Genomic DNA, 14,168 nt, shown 5'->3' on the forward strand with positions numbered 1-14,168 from the left:
ACATGGGTGTGCATATATCTGCTTGGATGTCAGCTATGGTCTCTTCAGGGTATATTCCCAGTAGTGGAATTGCTGGGTTAAATGGTATCTCTATTTGCCACTTTTTGAGAAAGCGCCATACTGCTTTCCACAGGTGTTGCGCCATTTTACACTCCCACCAACAGTGAATCAGGCTTCCAGTTTCTCCACAACCTCGCCAACGTTTGTTGCTTGATGTTCTGTTAAATTTTGCTATTTTGACTGGGGTGAGATGATATCTCATAGTTGTTTTAGGGATTGTATATTTGAGATCACAGAAACATCTCATTTCATCAGCCCTACTTGAGTATGTACTGTTGTGCTGGGTGAGGGAGGCAGTGTAAAGAAATTCAGTACCCAATCCCAGAGAGTCTTAGCTGCTGTGGAGAAGATTTGTTCAGATACCTCAAATCCCTTTGCTGTTTTCTTAGTTTACACTCTGCGAATCTACATGTGCAATTCACATTGTGAACTGAGAACCACACCTGCTGCCTCTGTGCCTTTTAAAACTTTCTAAATTAACATAAGTAAGACTGAAAAGGACACCTGCCAGTGCCTTAGTATTTCTTCTACATAGTGACATGAGGAATATAAACTTAATTTTACAAGAAACATTATGATATCAAGAGGCAAGGCTTCAAGTATGGGAATCTGGGGCCTCAGAATGTTCTGATTCCAGGTGAAGCTGTAGGTCTTTAAGGCACTATTCATGTTTTCTGTTCTAGTGAGTCATTGAAAAGGGTAGACTTGAAAATATATGTTTTTGTTTGTTTGTTATGTACCCTTGAGTTGGAACCAACCCATAGCTGACTCTCCGGGGATTTTCAGAGGCACTTAATCGCAGGGGAGGAGATTACCTGTCCTCCCATGGAACAGCTGGTGGCCTTGAACCTCATTCCTTCAGGAGTGCAGTGCTGCTTCTTGCCACTAAGACACCAGAGCGAGCATGACATAATTTTTAACTGATAATAGACTAAATATCCTACTACCTATCTAGTCTTCAGTACTTTATTTCTCTCTCTTAAGTTAACCAGGAAGTAAACTAGCTCTTTCAGCCCCCATAAAAATGCCTTTGTCAAAGATTTCTTTATTTAGTGGTCAGACCATTTTAAGTGTTAAACACATAATAGCCAGCTAGGAATGTTTCTTTAATTTCTGCTCAAAATACAATGGATACAGTGTTCTGTATCTCACTAGTCTTTATGATCCCATAAACTAGTTTACTCCGTGGAATTTAGCAGTGCGAAGCTTTACCTTTGATAAACTGGCTGCCATGGAGTCACTTCTGATGATTCAGAAGAGGATAGGTTTTTTTCCAGTGGCAGATTTTTCAGAGGTAAATCACAAGGTGGTGTTTTTTTATCTGGAGGTGCTTTTGGGTGAATTCAAACTACCAACCTTTGCTTTACAAACTTTGTTAACCGTTTATACAACCAGGAATCTCATTGTTGATTGCTGGTTGACTGTTCTCTCAGAGGTATGTGCACTGACTATAGTGCACTCCCAAGTCTGTCTTAGCTTGTGGAATTTTTAAAGTATGTCTTGCTGTGTTGAATATGATTTTAGTATTTAGAGATAGGTATTTTTCTGAAACCAATTGGCTCTAATTTTTAATGCTAAACTAAAACCCCTTAAATAGATTTTACCTTGGTGCTGTATTGTTTACAAAGTGGTCTCATAATACCCCTTCATCCTTTCCTCCTTTCATCATGGTGCTACTGTTTTTGGTCCCATGGCAAGATTTTTAGGTTTTTTTAATATTCAAGTGTAGACTTAATGTTCAAAGCTGTAGACTTTGGCTTTCTTAAATAAATGCTCTAAGTTGTTTTCCCCTTTGAAAAGTAAAGTTGTATTATGTGCTTATTACAAGTTGTTAATGAATGTTTCTCCAGGCCTGATATCTTGCTCTTTCTAGAGTCCAGCTGCGTGTTTTATCATGGTGTGTTTGAATTTGTCATTCATCTTACTGATTAAGTATATTGTTATTTTGTGTTGTGCCATTGAGGTTGAATTGACTCATAGCTGACCATCCAGATGGGTTTTTAGAGGCAGTAAATTGCACAGGAGAGTGTCCATTCTTCTGCAGTGCAGCTGGTGGATTCAAACCACATTGCCTTTGGGATTGCAGTGCAGCTTCTTACCAGAAAAGCTTATTATTATTTTTTTTAAAAACAGTTTTATTTTCATATAATAATTCTTTTACATTATGTTTTATACAATCTTTCATTCACATTGTGTTTCATATAATTATTCATATACATTCTATTTTGCATACTTTTTAATTGGCTTGCAAGCTTATTTTGTATATATTTTTATCCTGTATGCTGACTTTAGGACCACCTACCATATAACCTTTCTGTTTTCTTCTTTCTTTGGATTTCTGACTTTTAATTTTGTTTTCATTTTCATCTATATTTTGTTTATATGCTGAACATAATTTTTTCTATTTTTAAATTTTTTATTATATATTTACATACAGAATTCATATACGTTGTGTTTCATTCATATCCATTGCATTTCACACATTCTCTCATTTACATTGTTTTTCATATGATCATTCTCACACTTTTGTGTTTTGTTTTTTTTTTAATTTATTTTATTTCATTATTTTTTGTGTGTACCGTCAAATCAGATCTGACTGGTACAGGAGGAGATTGTTCCTCCTTCTCCAGCAGAGCATCTGGTGGATTTGAACCGTGCATCTCTGAGATTGCAGTTGCACTTTTGTGGTTTTGTACATTAATTTTTAAAAATTTTTATTTTGAGATAAAATTCATAATGTTTAGCTCTTTTATGAAATATTTGTCAGTGGTTTTTTTGTATGTCCACAGTATTGTGAAACCATTGCCTCTATCTAATTCTGTCACCCCAAAAAGAAGTACTATACCTCCTAATTCTCTTCCTCTCAGCCCCTAGAAACCAGTAATCTACCTGCTATCTCCATGGATTTGTCTATTATGAACATTTAATAGACATTTAATAGAAGTAGTTTCATATAACATGTAGTATCATTCACTTAGCATAATACTTTCAAAGTTCATTGAGCACTTGGCAGCGTTTAATCTCTTTTTATTCTTACCTGTTAATTGATGGCATTCTTGAGCTGTTTCTATTTTTGTTTGGTGGTTGTTGGTTGTTGCTGTTGTGAACTGTCAAGTCAAAACCAATTTATAGCTGACTCTAGTGGGTTTTCAGAGGCAGTTAATCACACAGAAGGAGATTACTCTTTATTATGACTTATGAATTATGAATTGCACTGATGTGCAAAGGAGTTCTGGTGGCATAGTCCACGGTGTGTTGTGCTGTTAAATAAAGAATACTGATGGATGAATGTCTGAGTCCTTGATTTCAGTTCTTTTGGGGCATGTAACTAAGAGTAAAATTGCTAGGTCATTTGGTAATCCTGTATTTTACGTTTTTAAGGTGTTTTCTACAGAGGCTGCACCATTTTACATTCCCACTACTAGACAGCAACCATGAGTTACCTCTGTACAGCAGATGGACAGACCAGTGCTATACCACTTAGAAGAATGTTTGAACAAAACCAATTAAAACCAGGCCTGAAGGCCGCAGTTTAAAATCACCCACCTTTGCTGTGATGCTAAACACTGTGACACTGATGTGTCAAACGTGATAATGGTTACCCATGGTGGACAGTGTTTGGTGGAGCTCCCCGATTAAAACAAGCTTGAAAGCAGGAGTGGCATCCACTTCTGAAATAGCTTGCCTCTGGAAACTCTATGAGTGTGGTGTGACAATGAAAGTTATACAAGTGTTCAGGTCTTTTGTTCATAGGGTCGCTGTGAGTCATCTACGACTCCATGGCACTTAACAACAACAACAACAACAACAACAGCTATTTTACAAGTGTTCCAACCTCACCACATCCTCTCAGCTTTTCTATTTTTGTTTTTATTGTAGCCAGTCTAGTGAGTGTGAAGTGGTATCTAATTGTAGTTTTGATTTGCATTTCTCTAATGACTAATGAGGGAGCTCAGGAGGTGTGGTCCATTGGGAGTTGCACTGCTAACTGGAAGGCCACCCCTCTCTGACAATTTGAATCTCTTCCAGTCAGTCAGCCAGGTCTTCCACATTTCTTGACATAGATTAGTAAGGCAGCCAGGGCAGCCTGTGTTTGCTGGAGCCCTTCAGTTGACAGTTCATCAATTCCTAGACCCTTCAGTGAACATGGACTTTTTTCAGTGTGTTTGTTCTTATTTATATGCTACTTCCTGAAATAGTTCACTGTCGACCAATTCTTTTTTGGCACCATTACTCTGTTTAGTACTTCTGTCTTTTGATGCTTTATGTATCATTCACTATTTTACCCATGGAATCCTTTAGTATTGCAACTAAAGAACATTTTTCTTCAGTACTTTCAATGTGTGAAATGCCAAAGATCTTTTTCCCTTTTGGTTTTCTAACTCCAATTCTTTGCACATTTCGTTACGCTACTTTGCTTTACCTTCTCAAGATGCCTTTGGAATCTTCTGTTCAGCTTTCCTACTTCACCATTTTGTTCTTTTGCTTTATTTAGCTTTTCTTCATTCTGGAGCAAGTTTCAGTCTCTTCTGAAATCCAGTTTGGTCGTTTTATTCTTCACTGTCTTTAAATGACCTTTCACTTTCTTTATTGATGATGTCTTTAATCATATCTGGTCTTCACATCACCATTTTCTTGAGATGGGTTTTTAAAATAAGTTAGGATAGACTCAAGATGGTATTTTAGATCTCAAGAACTTGTTTTGTTTTCAGCTTTAATCTAAGCTTACATATAACAATTGATGATTTGTTCCACAGGTGGTCCCTGTCTTCATTCTGACTGCTGTTACTGAATTTCTCCATCACCTCTTTCTACATACAAATATAGTCAGTTTGATTACTGTGTAGTACATGAGACAAAGTCTTTTGTGTATAATTTCCATTTCTGGTTTTTTTTTTTAAACAAAGATATTTACAATTAATAGAAGAACTCTGGAAGCCTCATAGTAAGAAGTTATACTATTAACCCAAAAGCTCGTGGTTAGAACCACCAGCTGCTCCACAAGAGAAAGGTGCGCGATCTCTTCCCATGTAATTTACAGCCTCTGGAAGGCCTTAGAGGGTCAGCTGTGAGTCGGATCTGACTTAAGGGCATGTAGCAACAAGCAATAGATAAATAATTGGTTGTACCAAATTCTTCCTTGTGATCTTTGACTTTATTTCTGTTACCAAGGCCCTGTTTTCAAATTACCAGTCTTCTGTGTTTCCTGCTTATTCATTCCAATCACCATTATTATCAGTATATCTTGACTGCATGTTTGATCCATTTCAGACCGCAGAATTATATGCCATTATCCTATATAGATATTTCTAAAAAGTGAAATAGAGACAGAATACATCCCTGATACACTCCCTTCCCAATTCCAAACCATGCAGTGTTCCCCTGCTCTGTTCACACAACAGCCTCCTGGTCCAGGTATAGGTTTCTCAAGAGCACAATCAAGTGTTCTGGGATTCCCATTCTTCTCAATGTCAGCCACAACTTGTCATGATCCACACAGTCACACGCCTTTGCATAGTCAATAAAGTACAAATAGACATTCTTCTGGTATTCCTGACTCTCAGCCAGGATCCATCTAACACCAACAATGATATCCCTGCTGCCATGGCCTCTTCTAAATCTCGCTTGAACTTCTGGCAATTTCCTATCTATGTATTTTTTCACCTGTTTTTTTGAATGATCTTCAGCAGTGTTTTGCTTGCATGTGATATCAATGATATAGTTTGATAATTTCCACATTCGGTTGGATCATCCTTCTTGGGAATGGGAACAAATATAGACCTCTTCTAATCTGTTGCCCAGACACCTATACTCTAAATCAGCATAGACTGATGAGTGCATCCAAGGCTTCATCTGTTAACTGAAACAAGTCAATTGGTATCACATTGATTCCTGGTGCCTTATTTTTTACCAATACTTTGAATACAGTTCCACTTCCTCTTTCGTTACGAATGGCTCCTGTTCATATAGTACTTCCTGAAATTTTCAATGTCAGTCAATTTTTTCTGATACAGTGACTCTGTGTATTCCCTCCATCCTCTTTTGATGCTTTCTGGGTCATTCAATACATTGCACATAGCATCTTTCAACTTGCAACACAAGGCCTAAATTTGTTTTTCAATTCTTTCAGCTTGAAATACAGAGTAAGTTCTTCCCTTTTTATTCTCCAATTCCAGCTCTCTGCGCATTCCATTATAATACTTTGCTTTGTCCTCCCAATCTGTCCCTTGAAACTGTCTGTTCTGCTCTTTTACTTCGACATGCTTTCCTTTAGATTTGGCTTCCCAATGTTCCAATGCAATCTTTAGAAGCTCTCTGACATTTCTTTTGGTTTTTTATTTCTCCTCTGTTTTTGTAATGACCTTTGGCTTTCTTCAATCTATATGTGGAGCAAATCTGAGAAGCTGGACTCTGAAGAGGAGTGTGGCATCAGGATTGGAGGGAGACTCATCAGTAACCTGCGTTATGCAGATGACACAATCTTGCTTGCTGAAAATTAGAGGATTTGAAGCACTTGTTGCAGAAGATCAGGGAATGCAGCCTTCAGTATGAATTGTGACTAAATTTCAAGAAAACAAAGATTCTTACCGCTGGACCAATAGACAGTGTCATGATGGATAGAGAGGAGATTGAAACTGTCACCAGCTTCATCTTACTTATATCCATGATTAACACCCTTGGTACAAGCAGTCAGGAAATAAGGAGACACATCACAATGGAAAAATCTACAGTTAGGGACCTTTCCAAACTATTGAGGAGTAGTGATGTCAGTTTGAGGACTAAGGTGTGTCTGACTCAGGCCATGGTCTTTCTGATTACTAGCTATGCATCCAAGACCTGGACATTGAATAAGGATGACAGAAAAAGAATTGATGTCTTTGTGATGTGGTGTTGGAGAAGAGCACTGAACATCCAGTGGACCACCAAGAAAGTGAATAGATATGTCTTAGAGAGGGTGCAGCCAGAGGACTCTTTGGAGGCAAGAATGATGAGGCTTTCCTTTACATACTTCGGAAATATTGCTAGGAGTTTCTATTGCTTGGAGAGGGATATAATGTTGGGAAGGGTGGAGGGTCCGTGAAGGAGAGGAAGACCCTCAACCAGGTAGACTGTCAAGATGACTGCTGCAACGGGCTCTTGTGTGTCAGAAGTGTGAGAATGGCCCAGGAAAGGACTGCTTTAGATCTTTTGTCATAGGGTCACTATGAGTGGTACTCGACTTGATGGCACCTAACAACAACAACAAAAGTGAAAAATGCTCAAGATCAACCTTTTTTACTAGTTAAGCTAAACCATCATTCAGTTTTATGATCACTGCAGGAGATATTTTGGTTTAAGGTTTAAAGATACTCTGAGAACAGTAACTTCTGCATTGTGCTTCGTTTTATGTCCGTTGGCCTGATACCAAGATGTTCTAATGGGACAGTTAGTGGTTTGAACCCACAGGTCACTCTTTTGGGGAAAAATTATGAAATCTGCCTTGAAACCTGATCAGGCAGGTCTCTGTCCTGTAGGTTCACTATGAGTTGGAATGTACTTGACAGCAATGAGTTTGGTTTGAGTTTTATGTCATATTAAATGTACCATATATTATGTCATATTAAATTTTTTTTAAATTTTTTTTCTTGTCATATTAAATTTAGTATATATTGCATTCACAATTTGGAAGCAGGAGTGGCACTCACTTCCAACATAGCTTGCCTCTGGAAACCCTATGAACTTGGAGAAGCAAAGAAAGTTCATAGGGTTACTATGAGTCACCTACGACTCAACGGCATTTAACAACAACAACAAATTCACAATACAAAACCCCAAATCCTGCTGTAGTCGGACCTAACTCACAGGGACCATCTATTAGGTTTCTGAATCTGTAAATCTTTATGGGAGGAGCTTTCTCCTTGGAGCAGCTGGTGGACTGGAACTGCCACCGTTTCCGTTAGCAGCCTGAATTCTTTACACACTATGCCACGAGGACTCTTTCTTCAACAGTAGTTGAATACGAAATGCCCATCAGTTCAAACTAAAGGCACAGTAACAACAAAGGCAGTGATCAGCTGACTTTCCTTCCTGCGTTTTTTCATTATAATTCATGAAGGCTGATTTCATTGGACAAATAAGGGAACAGGTTCAAAGGTTTTTAAAACTCATTAAGTTAAGCAGCTAATAAATGCCAAAGCCAATGTTTACAGTCAGGACATCAGACTGAAAATTCAGGTTCTTTACACTAAATGATGCTACTTAGCTGATGTTTTCATGTAAATGAATGACGAAATAAAGAGGGTGGCAAGGAAGATCATTTTTAGGTTACTATTTAAACAAGCATTGTTCTCATATCGCTGCTGTGAAATAAGCTAAAATTTGAGGATTTTTACTATATTAAAGTTACATACTATCTGGGAGGTGGCTAGATTTTCTACATTTAAGATAGTAGTAATAAAGTGAATTAGTGATTTTATAGAATGTCAAGTGATATAGAACAAATGAATTTCTTTTTTTCCTTAAAAAAGACATTTATTCAGTGTCATGATCAGACTATTACATTTAGCAATCAACATCATGGGTGCAAAAATAAACAAGCAAAAAACTATATTAAAACTCTGATTTTCAGAATGCTTTACACTTTGCACAAAACAGAAACTAAAATAACCTATTATACAATTAGTCACAAATACAGTCCTCAAGTTTTTTGCCCATACACGAGTGTTGTTTAAAACATGTCTTCTTTGTAGTAAGTAGGCCCCCACCACTGTGCTTGGCTAAGTTCACAAATCTGTTGTAGCTTGTGCCTTCCCTGTCACTTCTCTGGCTCTCCTCTCCTGCTAAGCTTTGTTTCCTGGCAGTTACGAAAACCATCTGCCACTGTTGTAGCTATTGCTGCTGCTTGAACCATAATAGCCACCTTGGTTTCATGGTTTGGCAAAATATTCATCCCCACCACCATTAGGGCCAGAGCTTCTGCCTCCACAATTTCCTCCCTCCATGGGTCCAAAATTTGAAGATTGATTGTTGTAATTGCCAAAATCATTGTATCTTCTGCCACCTCCAAAGTGCTTCTGTCATCACCAAATCCATTAAGCCCTCTCCGCTGCCTCCGTATCCTCCACTGCCACGGCTGCTACCAACGCCACCTCATCCACTGACATTTCCTCCTCGACCAAATTTGTAATTTCCACCAAAACCACCTTCACAGCCACCACCAAAGTTTCCAGAACCACTTCGACCTCTCTACCTGGAAGAGGCTCTGGCCATCTCTTGCTTTGACAGGGCTTTCCTCACTTTACAGTTGTGACCATTGACAGTATGAAATTTCTGAATAACAGTTTTATCTACAGAATCATGGTCGTCAAAAGTCACAAAAGCAAAGCTCCTCTTCTTGCCACTGCCTTGGTCAGTCATGATTTCAATCACTTCAGTTTTCCCGTACTGCTCAAAATTATCTCGTAAGTGATGTTCTTCAGTATCTTCTTTGATTCCACCAACAAAGATCTTTTTCACAGTTAAGTGTTCACCTGCTCTTTGAGAATCTTCTCTTGAGACAGCCCTCTTGGGTTCCACAACCCTTCCATCCACCTTGTGGGGGCCTGGCATTCATGGCTGCACCCACCTCTTCCACAGCTGAGTATGTGACAAACCCAGAACCTCTGGAGAGCTTGGTATCTGGCTCTCTCTTTACCACACAGTCCATGGTGTCCCCATTGCTCAAAATGGCTCCCCAGACTTTCATCTGTCGTTTCAAAGCTTAACCCTCCGATGAATAGTTTCCACAGCTGTTCAGGCTCTTTAGGAGATTGACTTGGACAAGGCGTCAGTGGGAATAAACTCTGTAGCAGTGATTCCTAGGCAGTGTTCTCTGGCAGCAAAAGAGAAGAAGTAAGTTTCAAAAGCATAGACAAAGTTAAGAGATCTACAGCTTCCACCCATTAATCTTATAGATAATATCACAAAGCTCTTTGGGTTTGTGGGTTTTGCCCTCATATAATATTGTTAGTTAGGAGACTGAGAGGGGGGGAGAGAGGGAGAAGGAGGAGGAGACAGGAAGAGAGACAGGGAGGAGTTACAAAGAGTTACTTGACTTGACAAGACTACTTTTAATTTATTAACAAGAGATTTAGAAGAACGGTATACAAATAAAGACCTGTCATAGGGAAGAAAGTTTGGTTGAAACACTGTAATTTTTTACCTCAGCCTTTCACACAATGCCACTGTGGGCCTCCCTTCTAATGAAACTCTCTTAAGGAAAAAAAAACCCACCAAAACCTCTTAATGAGGGTGGAATTGGTACTCACAGACATCTCAGAGGTACCAGGGATCCTGTTAATTGTTTTTGTAATCCATAATTTAAAAAATCCTGCTGATTTAAAAGGCAGAATAGACATACAAGGTTTCCTTCAAGTCTGTCCAATGATGATGTTGTTGTTGTTATGTGCCATCGAGTCGCCTGTGACTCACAGCGACCCTATGTACAACAGCCCTAAACTCCGCTCTGTCCTGTGCCAATCGCACTGTCTCCGACACTCCCATCCCAATTATCCCAGTCACTGAATCAATCCACCTCATAGAGGGCCTTCCTCTCCTGCGCCGTCCCTCCACCCTCCCAAGCATGATGTCCCTCTCCAAGGACCGGTCTCTCCTCACAACATGTCCAAAGTATGTTAGACGGAGCCTCAGAATCCTTGCCTCCAAGGAGCCACCCGGTTTAACCCTTTCCAGGACAAATCTGTTTGTTTTCCAAGCAGTCCATGGTATTCTCAATACTCTTCTCCAGCACTACAGCTCAAAGGCATCAATTCTCCTTCTATCCTCCTTGGTCATTGTCCAACTCTCTGATGCATAACAAGTGATTGCAAAGACCATGGCCTGTATCAGACGCACCTTAGTCTCCAGAGAGACACCATTGCTCTTCAGTACTTTGGAGAGGTCCCTAACAGCAGACTTTCCCATGGCAATGCGCCTTTTAATTTCCTGGCTGCTGGTGCCAAGACTGTTGACTATGGAGCCAAGCAGACTAAAGCTGTGTACAATCTCAATCTCTTCACCATCCATCCTGATGCTGCCAATTGGTCCAGTGGTGAGAATCTTTGTCTTCTTGACATTGAGCCTCAATCCACATTGTAGGCTGCAGTCCTTGACACTCTGCAGCAGGCGCTTCAGGTCCTCTTCAGTTTCAGCAAGCAGGGTTGTGTCATCTGCATAACGCAGATTGTTGATAAATCGTCCACCAATGTTGATCCCACATTTCTCCTCATAGAGCCCTGCCTCCCAGATAATCTGTTCTGCATATAGGTTGAAAAGGTATGGAGATAGGATGCATCCCTGGCGTACGCCCTTCCCAATTTTGAACCATGCAGTGTTCCCTTGCTCTGTTCTGACGACTGCCTCCTGGTCCAAGTATAAGTTTCGCATTAGAACGATCAAGTGTTCTGGGATTCCCATTCTTCTCAGAGTCAACCATAGTTTGTTATGATCTACACAGTCAAATGCCTTTGCATAGTCAATGAAACACAGATAGACATTCCTCTGGTATTCCCTGCTTTCAGTGAAGATCCATCCAACATCAGCTACAATATCCCTAGTACCATGACCCCTTCTAAACCCTGGACTTCTGGTAGTTCTCTGTTGATGTGCTGTTCCAGTCGTTTTTGGATAATCTTCAGTAAAATCTTGCTTGCGTGTGAAATCAGTGAGATTATTCTGTAGTTTCCACATTCTGTTGGGTCACCTTTCTTTGGGATAGGAACAAATATCGATCTCTTCCAGTCAGTTGGCCAAGTGGTTGTTCTCCAGATTTCTTGGCACAACTTGGTGAGCACATCCATGGCAGCATCTGTTAACTGAAATATGTCAATTGGTATACCATCTATTCCTGGAGCCTTATTTTTTGCCATTTTCTTCAAAGCAGCCTGAACTTCTTCTTTCATTCCAGTGATGATAAGAGAAAAAAAATCTTGAAGCAGAGCTCTGAAGTAGACACTTCCATTACCTTTGAAGTTTGTTGTATGGAGAGACTACCATCAAGGTTTAAATAAAGTATAATCATTAACTCATCCGAGTGGCTAGGTCATGCCAAATAGTACACTTTCTTTTGCTAGATTTGACCAACACAGAGTACTCAAAGCTGGGGGGAAAAACCCAGCCCAACAAAACCAGCTTGGAAATGTGCCTTTCAGAAATGGGTGTGGAACAGCATGGAGATTTATGCATGTGTGTGGATCGATAGATAGATAGATAGATGATCAATCAATCGGTAGATAGATGTTTTGAAGCACAGCAGAAATGGTAGAGAAAGCATAGGATTGGGCAGGACTATTTTGTTGAACAAAGGACATTTAAGAGTCAGCGCCAACTCAGTGGCACCTTTACTACAACAACAGCAATAACAACATATATATGTTCTGCAGATAAAAGTTGTGACCATCTGTTTCCATAAGCAGATGCAGTCTTGGGAACACTATAGGTTGGTTTGTTGTCCTATAGGATCACTTTGAATTAGAATCCACTTGATGGCAGTGAGTTTGGTTGAGGTAATATCTGGCCTCTGGTTTGTACAAATGTTTACCAGCCGGTCTGCTTGAGTCTACCCAAAGGCACATCAAAGAGTGGGCAATGCACTTCTAAAAAAAAAAAAAAATTCAAGCCCTGGAGTACACACTAGGGAGTACATATATGGGGAATCCATGAGATGGCGTCTTCTTGATGGCAATTTCTTTTTATTTGTATATATATTTAATATGTATATGTTGTAGTTACATGCTGTTGAGTCGGATCCTACCCATGGCTGACCCTCCCAACGGGTTTTCAGGGGCAGTAAATCTCACAGGAGGATATTGCTCATCCTTTATAACTATTTTATCCTGTTAGAGTTGTCAATTTACTAGTATCACTTATTTGTTTTAAGGTTTCCATTCATTCATTGTTGCACTTTTCTCTCTGTCCACCTCCCCCCACCCTGATTCACTCTTCTCTTTGAGAAGTAAAAGGAAAATTCTTTCATTGTTATGCAGTCCCTCCCCCCAAGTCAACTCCACTGTGCAGCCTTCATTCTGGACTCCTGTAATGACAATAATACCCAATCATATATCCGTTTTAAACAGTTCTCTCCCTCATTTGTTTCAGTGCATATGCACCATTCCTCCCCTCCTCTGTCTTCCCTCAAGCCCGATGTTAGTCCCATTTTTACAACAGTGGCCCTGTGCAATATTTGTCTTTTTGTAACTGAGATATTTAACTCAGCATAATGTCTTTCAGGGTCATCCATTTTGCATAATATTTCATGAGTTTCTTGTTTTTCAGTGCAGCATAGTATTCCATTGTGTGACTGTACCAGAACGCCTCTATCCATTCCTTTGTTGATGGGCACTTGGGTTGTTTCCAGCTCTTTGCTATTGCGAACAAAGCCACAGTAAACATGGGTGTGCATATATCTGCTTGGGTGACGGTTATGATTTTTTTAGGGTAAATTCCCAGTAGTGGAATTGCTGGGTCAAATGATATTTCTGTTTGCAACTTTATGAGAAAGCGCCATACAGCCTTCCACAGTGGTTACACCATTTTACACGCCCACCAACAGTGAATAAGGGTTCCAGTTTCTCCATAACCTCACCAGCATTTGATGTTTGCTGTTCTGTTAAATTTTGCTATTCTTACTGGGGTGAGATGATATCTCATAGTTGTTTTGAGTATCAGTTATTTAAGTACTTATTTAATTGCAAAATTTCAGATATAAGGCACTAGAAAAAAGTAGACATTGATTTATTTCACATATTATGACTTCTGAAATCTTGACATTTTCAGATTCTATTCACCAAGCATCATGTGCACTGTTAGTGTAGTAGACTACATGTTGCACTGGCAGATCAAAGGTTGGCGAGTTGAATCCACCAGTTGCTCCACACGCGAAAAATGGGCTGTCTTCTCTCTGCAAGATTTACAGCAGAGGAAACCCAGTGAAGTGTTGCTGTGAGCTGAAATCTGCTTCACAGCATTGGGCGGAGTGGGACTAACCTACTCTGAGGTTGAGTGCTGAGATCTCACCCCAAAGAAACTATCTAGCTTGAGGAGCTTTGTGTACATGTGTTTTTTTAAAAAATATTTTAATTTATTTATTTTTC

General features: G+C 39.5%; 1 pseudogene; it reads right to left on the reverse strand.

Annotated features, from left to right (window-relative positions):
* The window catches only part of LOC102860273, a 67,653-nt pseudogene that overhangs the window by 39,837 nt on the left and 13,648 nt on the right, over positions 1–14,168 (reverse strand).

The sequence above is a fragment of the Elephantulus edwardii genome, unplaced genomic scaffold (assembly GCF_000299155.1).
Source record: "Elephantulus edwardii isolate Elephantulus edwardi_28Jun2011 unplaced genomic scaffold, EleEdw1.0 scaffold00137, whole genome shotgun sequence".
In the NCBI taxonomy this organism is placed as follows: Eukaryota; Metazoa; Chordata; class Mammalia; order Macroscelidea; family Macroscelididae; genus Elephantulus; species Elephantulus edwardii.